The following is a 12057-nucleotide window of genomic DNA, read 5'->3' as shown; positions in this document are numbered from 1 at the left end:
TGGCCTCAATTAGTTGCTGCATGAATTTCCTGCCTCTCTGTCTTTGCTTAGGCTATCTACCTTACATTCCAGAAAGTATTCCCTTCTTTCTTCCACCTCATGGAATTATTACTCCATGGATCATCTCAGAGAAGACAGAACATCCCAGTAAAATGTAAGATTCGGGAGGACAGGGACTATTTTTTTTAATTTTGTCATTATATCTCTAGTAGCTAGCACAGAATAGATGATAAATAAAGTGCTTACTGAATGAAAAAGTGACTGTACTGGTAATGAAAGGTAGTTTTCTCACCTTCATCATTGCCAACTTTGAAAAAACCAAGAACTAAACACATCCTAATGCACCACCAGGGATGTTCACATACATTGAGTTGGGTTTGGTTTTTTTGTTTGTTTGTTTTTTCCCTTCACTGCAGAAAGTTCGCTTCAGAGAAATAGGTTTTATCAACAAAAAGTACCAAAATTTATAATTTCTGCTGATTAGAAAATCAGGAATTCATATGAGTTATGTGTTACATTACCCAAATCTCCTGGTCACCTAAAATACACCGTTATATGTCATAGTTTGAAATTTTTACCATGCTTCCTTTCAAGGGTCCTCACAATCTTACTGTATGGGCCAGCCATCTACTTCCTTTTCCAATGTTCCTTTCATGTCACTCAAATCTTCCTTTTCTTTCATTTCCTACATGCCTTGTCTCATCCCCATTTCCACAAACTCTTACATGCCAAGTATTAATCTACTACTTCTTCCATATCAGCCTGACTATATAGTTTCTCTTGCATGTTTTCTTCTTCTTATATGCTACTTCTTGTGGCTTCAATGAGACATTTCTTCTGTGAAAGCAATTTTAGGAAATATAGTACACCACTAAAAACAGTAAAGAATGAATAAAATACTTTAGGGAGCTTAACTTTTCTATTTTTAAAATAATTTTATTCACTGAAAAAGAAGCAAAGGTGATTCTGTAGGAGCTACCATAGTCTCTAGATTTTGTTTTTCTTCAATAATTTCTCCTCTCCATACCAATCTTGGTGGGTGCACTCCTGTGTGTTTTCAACTCCTTACCTGATACACTAATGTTCTTTCATAGTGTCTAACTTCATCCTGGAGCAATTCCAAGTATCAACACTCATTTTAAATCACTTTATTAGAAACTTTATTGAAATACTCCCTCAAGGAGCACACCAGAGCAATAAGAGTTGCCTGATATAAAACTAGAACTAGAGATCTCATTCCCAAGAGTTCCCCCTAGCAACTTAGAACGCTCATTTTGAATTTATGGGGTATTTTTCTTTTTAACCTTTAAATCATCAGATTCCTCCTTAGAAAGGCTTTTTTCTTACAACTTGGCTATATGTTTTTCTAAGTCCTATTGGAGATTTGGGAGTGATCATTCCACCAGCCTGACAAGCTGCCAACTAAATAATTCTGCCAGTACTTATGGGACAGACACAGATTTCCAAACTGGGCCCCCAGCAAATGTCAAGTGACCCTGTCAAGTCACAAGCCAAAGAATGGCCTAGTAACTTATCCAATCTACATTCTGTATCTTTTAACACACAGTAGACAGACACACTATCATTAACCTTCATATTATTTACTATCTGAATGATAGTTTCACCTTTTCATTTTTTTCAAAACTGAAAGAATGTTGTCTTCTATTCCCAGACTCCATAAAGGCTAAGTGAGATGATGGGAAGATATTTTTTTTTTTGTTAAGGAAGAAAACACAGGTTAAAATGCATAAATATTTTATGACAACAACAAGAAAATGATTGTATCATATGGAGAATAATGGAGGCTTTCAAAGGCCCTTTGCTGTGCTCTAGTAAAACCCTTTTCACATTTTTGTCCAGGGCTTGATTGGCAGGGTAAATCTCTGCCTGCTGAGGAAACAACTTCACTCAGTGCTGATTGCCTCCGGTCTGATTGCAGCAAAATCTATCTACAGTAACATCTGCTAATGTCTAGAGGGAAGTTTTTTCTATCATCATTTTATCAAGGTAGGATGTGAAGTGTGTTAAATCATTATATAAATTGCTGCTGTCTTGTTGAATGCAGTCACTGTTCCTGGCTTCACTTAGTGATCATTTGTGTGACGTATGCCCCCACTTCAGCTGAAACATTAATTTATCAAGTGCTTATAGATTTATTCCTTAAGAGGCTTTTTGAAAACCTCAGGATAGTATATTTGTTTTCAACTAACTAACAAGCTATTCTAATTGTAGGGTAGACTCATTGGGAGTCAATGAATAATTCAAGCATTTGGAATCTATATAGGATTTGTCATGTTTAATAAAATACATTTAATTCTCAAGAAAAAAAGTAAAAACATACACTGTACATATTTGCTACTTATAGATTACATGTCTTTTAAGCCTATAGTTGATCATGTAACCTGTTTTTATGTACATTTTAAGGCATAGTATAATATATTTGATTCAATGCAAAAAAAAGTATTAAATTCCTACTATGTGCTAAGCACTGTGTAAGAATAAATCCATGAATAAAAACAGCCCTAGTCCTTAGAAGCTTGCATTCTATTTCTGAAGGGTTGGGAAAGATATTCTCAGAGGTAGTTGAATTCAAAACATATATAATGTTAATACAAAATAGTTGTTTTCTTTGTTTGGCAGAGGTGAGAGGAGGACTCACACCTGAAGGCAGGAAGAACAACAAAGTTGTTTGAGCTGGGCCTTATGAATGGAGCAATGGTTTCTAAAAAAAGAAAGAGTACTGCAGACATAAGGGACACTGAACACAAAGTCTTGGAGACGGAGGTAGCATAGGGCACAATAAGTAGACTGGTTTGACTGGAATGTAAACTTAAGGTAAGGAAAAAATTCTTAACAATAGAGCTACCCCAAAGTGTAGTGATTTGCCTTGACAGGCAATGGTTTCCTCCTCATTAGAAGTCTTCAAGCAAAGGCCAGATGATTATATATATGTTCATTAGGTTATCAAAAGGATTGTTGTTTGGGAACAGGTTAGACTGACTGTATATGGCCTTGTAAGTCTCCTCTAACTCTAAGACTATGATTTAGGATACTGAGAGTCAAAAAGCTCAGTTTTATCTTTGGCTATCATCTCATCAAACATGTCAAGGACCAAAAAAAAAAAAGGCAAGATTTTGAATGTCACTATTTTTGTCAGGAGGGCGTGGGATGGGGAATGAGCTCTCACAACACACCTACATAGCTGTTAAAACTTTTTCCTCAAGGAACCCAGTAATGTCAGATTCTAATTGGCAGAAGGTGCTCTTCCATCCATGCTTCACAAGAGCAGAGCTACCTACAAATATGCCCTTTTATTTCCTCACTTATATTAGAAAATAGAGAAAAAAGTAATTAATTCCCATTCCAGGTTTTCTTTCTGTTAATTAATGGGGTGTTTTTCTATTGTTATTCTTGGTCAGATTGTTTGCCTAATAAAGATTGATTGGTTTGGCCTTCCACCTATGAAGATCTGGAATCAGTTTACTAGCTGTTATCCTGATTCAGCTGACACAAATAGCAGTGGCTGGATAATTTATCATTGTGTTAGTCCTGATTTACTAATGAAATTGGATGGATGGCCCTAACTTTCCTAAGGAAGCATTAATTGAGTCAGATCTAGGAGCCAAGACTCACTATAGTCTCTTATCACTCGGTCATTTTTCAAGCTCTGCATTTTATTAACATTACCAGGTGGACATATGCTGTCCAAGTCAATACATTAGAGTGAAATGACTGGAAAGCAGGCTTTGCAGTAATGGGATTTTGTGCCATTTCCTGTAACTGGGCCCTTCAGAATCAGTGACAGGATATGTTGTTTGTGGTCACCATTGGTGACCACTGGGTCTAGCCTCTCAGATGCTTACAGATGTTTCCTATCTTTGCTTCTCTACATTTCCTTATGATGGCAATCAAGAGTTCCTCTGTGATGTTTCTTGTGTTTCCTCGGGTGTCTTTTTTTTTTCTTTAAATGTAACTGCAGCCTGTGGGTTACATTAGCCTCCATACCATGTCAAGAAAGCTAAAGGATGGCCTTCAGTACACCTGGGACACTGGGAGGAAAATTTATAGGACACTGATCAGAGTCACAGAGGATGGGCAGGCACAGATGGAATCTGCATCTTTGGAGGGAATACTCATGTCAGTGAAATCACAGAAATGTCAAAGTATTGGGATAAGGTAAGCAAGAGCTAAAAGATCACATTGTATTCCTTGGGCCTCCCTTGCTACATGCAGACCTCTCTACAAAAAGGTACATTTTAAAAGGCATCTCTTTGCCAAAAATAAGGAAACCAAGGCTAGTAAAACTCAAACCACTTCATGAGCAGGAACCCCCATTTGAAGCCATGATTTCTAAAAAATAATAATAATAATAATAATTAAAGTCACCAAATGTGGCATGGGTCTTAATTTTCCACTACAAAGTTTTCTTTTCTTTCATAGTGAGGAAAAACAGCCATGCCTCTTTATAACATTCACTTACACAGCAAGAGATGCAAACAGATATTTTAGTGACCTGAGCTTTTAGAACAGCTCGTTAGCTCCATTTAGCATGTAATAGATATTTTGGCTAAAGAACTTTATGGGTTTTACAAATAATTTCTTCCTCCCACACACAGAATTTAACAGTTTTACAGTCTTTTACAACTTCCACCCCCTATTCATGCAGCTTGTCTTTATGCTGGGAAGCAGAGTTTTAAAGATTTGGATTGCCTCTCGCACCTTATACATATTCAGAAATGATGCTCCCCAAACTCTGCATTTCATGCCAACATTTACTGATGAAAAACAGGTCCACTGAGCTAGTAATAATGATGAGTGAGATTCCATGTCATTTGACTGCCAACAGACCATCAGAAATGGAGTTCAGTTCATATAAAAACAGTACTGAACCAGACAAATCAGGATGGCTGGCGGCCTTGTTAGGCATGTAAATGAACTTGATAACCCTTTCCATTCAGAGAATTCACATAAAACACTTTCCTGCTGGCTTTATTTGGGCCCATTTGAAATCTCACGGGCTCTGTAAAGGGGCGCTCAGCTTCTGAACTGACTGACTATGCTGACCAGCAACTTAATTGAGATCTGTCATGTGCCCTGAGCCAAAGGTTGAAAGGACCTAAAATAATTTAATGGATTACCAAAAGAGAGTAAGGAAATGGAAATATACTATTATTTTAATACAACCATTGGGCATAGCCAGACCAAAAATGTAAACATGTGGAAGCATATATCTAATAGATGACATCATGTCACACCTTGGCAGATAGGACTTCTGAGCAAATAAATCATACATATTACAACAATCCAGCAAAGCCATTCTAAGGAACTCATTTAAATGATGTATCTGATCACTTTTCAGACCATCACTAGAATATAAGTATTTCTCATTCCTTGCAGTGCATAATTTTAGAATACTATCATTCATTTAGAAACTTAGTGGCTTCCCATATTAAGCTTCTAAGGTCTCCCTAAACCCAATTCAGTTCCCACCAGGGAAGAACAAAATTATGTCAAATCCCAGATCCCATAATGAATGAAATAGTTAGGGTCAATGCTAAGTGAGTTTTTGGCTTTTGTGAGAGCTCTACTCTCATTCGGTCACTTCCTTAACAGCATGGGAAAGTTTTAAGCAAAATTGAGGGGTAGGCGGAAATATATTTTGGTGATGGTGTGGGGGAGAGAGCAGATGAACTAGGAGTATAACAGTGATTGTATAGATGAGTCTCTATGGCAGACTGGAGAGGGAGAAGGATTAGATTTCCCCTTTTCCCCATATTCTTCCCCATATACAGTGTACGTATAGAGAGTGGTATGCCATAGAGTGGTACAGTGGTGTGGTATAGTGGATACAGTGTGGGACTTGGAAGTCAACAGACCTGGGTCCATATACCATGTCTAGTATGTCTTACCTATAAAACTGTGGGTAAGTCACTTTACCTTGCTTAGTTTCAGGTTCAGCCTCTATGATGCAGTCCATCCTTAGCCTTCTCATCTTCTCCTTCTATGCTGTCTCACTTGGTAATTTTATCAGTTCACATGGATCCAATGATCTTCTATATGCAGATCTGCATTTCCCAGTCCTAACTTCTATCCTGAGAAATCACATCACCAACTGCTTCTCATCTTAGACATCTTCAAATGGATTTCATGTGTGTGTGTGTATATGTATATATGTATATATATATATATATATATATATACATATACACACACACACATAAATGTGTGTGTGTGTGTGCATGTGTGTGTGTGTGTGTGCGTGTGTGTGTGTGTGGTCACTTAAAGGTAGGGACAACATGACTTATATGTTAAGTGTGAGTAAAGAGTCAAGAATAACATGGAAGCTTTGAATCTGGCTGACTGAGTAGATGACTGAGCCCCATTCCTAGGATTCTCTCCTTCCTCCTCTCTGTCTCTTCACTTCCCTGGTTTCCTTCAAGTCCTAGCCAAAATCCCACCTTCTACAATAAGTCTTTCCTAATCCCCTTTAATGCTAGTGCCTTCCCTTTATTATCTCGAAAGTATCTTGTCTTTATCTTGTTTGCATGTCATCTTTCCTTTAGACTGTGATCTTCTTGAGAGCAGGTATTATCTTTTGTTTTAATTTGCATCTTCAATGCTTATCACAGAGCCTGACACATGGTAGGCACTTAAATGCTTCTTGATTGACTTACTAATATCCATAACCATAATAGGAAAGTTGAGGACAGTAAAGGGTTTGAGAGAAAAAATGGATTCTATTTTGAATATTTTGAGTTGGAGATGTCTATGAGACTTTCAGTTGCCATCTGTACCAACTGAGGTAATATCCAAGTCATCAACATTATAACTGCTGACATATATGTGTGTTGACACAGTATTATTCTAGTGGTACTATATGGCTGTGAATCATGGAATACCCTTTCAGATAAATGAAAACTACAGGTCAGAAGAATATCAGAAGAATTGTAATCATTGATGGAAAGATGCAGGATTATATAACATCACTACCTTGCAATCATGTTATGACCCAGCCAACTTGGTCTCCTTAGCTTTTCCTTACACATGGCACTCCATCTCCTATCTCCACTCTTTTCCATTGGCTGCCCTTGATTCCTGGAAGGCACTCTTTACTCATCTCCACCTCTTAGAATCCCTAGTTTCCTTCAAAATTCAGCTTTAGCACATTTTTAAAAATGTGAACCATTTCTTATTGCTTTCCCCATATGTACCTCCAAATACCTTGTATTTATTTGGTATATGTTTTTCATATACTTATATGTGTACACGTAATCTGTCCCCAAGAAAAGGTAGAGTCCTTAAGGTCAGGAACTACCTTTTCCCCCCCTTTATATCCACAGTGTTCAAAACAGTCATTGTCATATAGTAGGCTAATAATTATGTTTTTAATGAATCATTAGACTTTAAAAATGCTTGTTAATTGTCTATTTTGAATCCAGTTATAAGTAGATGTCTTTTTACTATATTATGTTTCAATGTGATCAAATTCTTGAGGATCTTCAGAATATTCAGAGGAAGACTGAAAAGCAACAGAATGTAGAACCAAATAGCTAGGTAAGTAATAAATCACTAGAGTTAGGGGCTCTTGGATTCCAGGACATAGATCATGAACAAATTAGTAAAGGTCAAAATTCATTCACTTATGTTCAATACTAGGAAGCCTTCACAGACTAGTTGCATCTTAAAAGAAGGCACATATTTTAACTTAAGCAATCCATCTTTAAAGAACAAAGGACTGAGAATATAATTGATCTACAGCTTCAAATAAAAGTTGATGAAAAGCAATCTTCACTCCTTGAGTGTATCTAAACTAAGAATTATGGAAAACAAGAAAGTCTACCTAAAGAAAGCAAGGGAATAAAGGACATAACTGAAATCTAAAAAAGAAAAAAAAGAAAAAAAGAAAAAAGGTCAGGGAAATGTGGCCATAACTAGGATGCCAAAGTATATATAATATATCATTATGAAGGAGACAGAAAAGAGAAGAAAAGATGAGGGCCGAAGGTAGTATAAAATTAATCTGAAACAAATGAATAAGACAAAACTTTGTAAGATGTCATTGAAAAAGCAAAGGAAGAGGAACAAAAAGAAGGCCAATATTAGAACTGAATAAAGGCAATAATAAAAATCAAAATACTTCTAGATCAACTTTTTAGCCATTCTATTATATAGTTCTCATTGAAAGACTTTTGTTAGGTGGCAAGTAAAAATCAAACACATGCTTCAAAGAGGTTCCTAATTCATAAAAAGGAACAGTTTATGATCCAGAACCTAGAAAAATACAACCATGAGAAAAGCTCTATGAAATTTACTACTTACTGACAAGAAGGAACTGATTGAGGATGTGAGAAAAAATAAGCAGCCTTATGTTCAGTGAATGTGAGCTACTTAAAATGAGCATAGTCATATTAAAAAAAAATAATAATGAAGTCTACAGGCTATCACAGTGAGGAAGACTTATTTTAGGGAATATAAATTATATCACCACATTAATATAGCCCTCCATACATCTTTCACTCCACTAAAAACATTAACCAGCAGCTTCAAAGGGAATCATAGGAGAAAAATAATAGTAATAGGGATGGTTAGAAATTAGAAGATAAGGATTTAGTTTCTAGTGAAAAAAGGATAAATTGTGTAGTTTAGGACTTTGAAATTAACAAAGTATTTTCCTCACAACAACAATAGTAGTGCAAGTTTGACTATCTCCATTTTAAAAGGAACAAACAGGCTCAGAGAGGTTAATTAATTTGTCCAAAATCATAAGTTTCACAGACAGTACTTAAATCTGAGGTGTCTGACTCTAAGACAAGTAAGTGCTCTTTTTAATTAAACCTTTAGTGGTGAACATGTTCATTACTGCAAAGTATTAGGATCTGTGAGCAAACACGTATTTACAAAGATTTAATCTGTGCATCTCACACTAGTAAATGTTAAGGTACTTTTGCAGAATTTTAAAATTCTATATTCTCAAGAAGCTTATGATTTGATTTGGGAAGCAAAACAAATATTCATGAAATCTCAAATAATAAAAGACAATAAACAATAATATGTTAATTTGTATAATACATACGATAAGAACCACATGAGTTTACAGGAGAGGGAAATCAGTGAGGGCTGAAGTAGTCAAAAAGGCCTTCCCAGAGACAGTGGATCTTGAGTTAGGCCTTGGAAGATGGGTAAGAATTGGTTAGGTGGAGGAAAAAGAGAGGACTTTGAAAGGAGGGTGGGAATTGCAGAGTCAAGTGGAATTGTGCCCATTTCATGAAGACTTATTTCAAGTCAGGGATAGGAGTTAGGACTGGATTTAATCTAGTACAAAATGGGAAATCTAACAATTCTAAACAAGAATAAAAGTATTACTTAGGCAAAATACACACACATATGTACATGCTGCCATATTTTTTAAAAGTAATTTTCCCCAAATCCCCTAGTACACCATCATATAGAAGATAGATTTAAGGTTCAGGGACATTGTTCTGTATTTTTAAACTTGTTTAAAAACCAATTGATTATCTACTGCTTGATAGACCTGCACCTGAAGCAGCAAGAACTCTCACAACATGAACCTTTATTTCAAGAAAGTTGACTAGGTCAAAAACGAAGAACCCATGGTTCAACGGTCCTATCAAATCTGCATCCCATATGTAAAATTCATTCTGACCTTGTCAGTCTTGGCTATACCTTCAGACACGGATCATTAAATTCAATTCTTGAAACTGCTGGGAAAACAGGTTTAAAGCTGGAGTTTCTGAATCTTTACTTAATCAAGAAATATCTTGGCTTTGATTTCTCATTCATATCCTATTCTTTATGTATGTTTGTGTGTATGGATATGTATGGATATGAGTACATATGTAAGCACTAATCCTGAATACTTGTACCTCTTGAAATTCAAAAGAACCATGAGTTAATTGTGTATACAACTGTTTATTTTTAAAGCAGTTCACTTACAAAAATTTTGACGTCAGGACCCTTAACCAGATCCCCTCAGCTTTAACCCCCAACCATAGGTAGGGAACACCTTTAGCCAAATTTGAAGAAAAACAATCTCACCAATTGTTTTAGAAAGTAATCTTAAGAATTCAGATTGGTTGATTCTTTGTATATTCAATGCCTAGCACAGTGCTTGACACAAAGTAGATGCTCAATAAATGCTTGTTAATTGATGGGTTATAGCCCCTTGTTAATTGATGGGTTATAGCCCATATGTGGAAATTTGCCTATTTTCAGAAAGCATACAAATGTCTATGCCAGTCATATACATATGAAGAACCATTTGAGGGTGTTTCAACCCAAATGAAATGTCAACACACTTTGAAAATGCATTTTTAGTAGTATACCACATCACCTATAATTTCATCTCAGCAGAACAAAACAATGAAACCATTAAATGGTACTTGTGAGACACTTAATCATTTAGAATTAGGTTCTGATCACTCTAAATAGAATTATTTTCTCTTCAGAAAGGAATATATATAATATATATATGTGTGTGTGTGTGTGTGTATGTATGTATATATATATATATATATATACATATATATATATATATATATAGTGTGTGTGTGTGTGTATGTATATAGAATCCTAAATTCAAATTTCAAATGCACTTAAATATTCCCTAACTCTAAGTGTCTACCTTTGGCCATTTGAAGTTCTCCTCATTTCAAATGGGCCTATTCTTCTCAGAATATAAGTTGTAGCAAAATAAGTGCTACATTTGAGTCAGACAAAATAGGTTCGGAATTCAGTTCTGCCACTTGCCACGTGGCCTTGGACAAGTCATAACCTCTCTGGATCTCTGTTTCTGTGTCTGTAAAATAAAGGGGGATGAACTATATCAAAGATATCAGACACAGGACCCATGGGCCACAAGTGGCCCAAAACTCTCTCAGTGCAGCTCAAACCAGATTAAAATATAATTGGGAAATATTTAACAAAATAAATTAAAATGTATACAAACATAAAACATGTGTGATTTTTGAAGTCAATATGTGACCCACAGGGATCCTTATGTTTGGTTTATTGTCTCCCATTTCTATTGAATTTGACACCACAGACTTCTTGATTTCAACTGGTCTTTCTAGCTCCAAGCTCAGAATCTTATGAAATAAGTAAATGCGGTAGGCAGAATAAAAGACACGGGGGCAGCTACATGGTGCAGTGGATAGAGCACTGGCCCTGAAGTCAGGAGGATCTGAGTTCAAATCAGATCAAACACTTGACACTTACTAGCTGTGTGACACTGGGCAAGTCACTTAACTCCAATTGCCTAAAAACTAAAAAAATAAAAATAAGTAAAAGAATAAAAGACATGAATGTTGCTATACAACATAACTTTGAAATATTAGGACAGCAGCCAAAATCTATTTTTTTGATAGACTGAAATAATTTTAATTGATAATGAGAAAAACCAAAATATAGTTATGTAGGTATTAAGCTTTCACTTTGGCTTTAATTTTTTTATTTTTCTTTTTATTTATCAACAATCACTTCCATAAGCTTTTGGGTTTTAAATTTTTCTCCCCCTCTCTTCTTCCCTCCCAACCCAAGATGGCACACAATCTGATATAGGCTATACATATACATTCTTATTAAACATATTTTCACATTAGTGATGTTGTAAGGAAGAATTAGAACCAATAGGAGGAACCATTAGAAAAAGGAAACAAAACAAAACAGAAGAAAACAAAAATAGCAAATAGTATACTTCGATCTGCATTCAAACTCCATAGTTCTTTCTTTGGATGTGGCTAGCATTTTCCATCATGAGGCCTTTGGAGATTCCTTAAACTCTTGCATTGCTGACAAGGGAAAGTCTATCAATGTTAGTCATTGCAAAACATGGCTGTTACTGTGTACAACGTTCTCCTGGCTCTGCTCGCTTAACTCGGATTTTCTGATGTCCACCTGCTCATCATTTCTTATAGCACAATAGTATTCCATTACATTCATTTACCACAACTAGCTCAGCCATTCCCCAATTGATGGGCATTCCCTCAATTTCCAATTCTTTGCCACCACAAAAAGAGCTGCTGTAAATATTTTTGTACT

Source organism: Phascolarctos cinereus, unplaced genomic scaffold (assembly GCF_003287225.1).
Source record: "Phascolarctos cinereus isolate Bilbo 61053 unplaced genomic scaffold, phaCin_HiC Scaffold_7;HRSCAF=346, whole genome shotgun sequence".
Lineage (NCBI taxonomy): Eukaryota > Metazoa > Chordata > Mammalia > Diprotodontia > Phascolarctidae > Phascolarctos > Phascolarctos cinereus.
Note: the sequence above shows the minus strand (reverse complement) of the source record.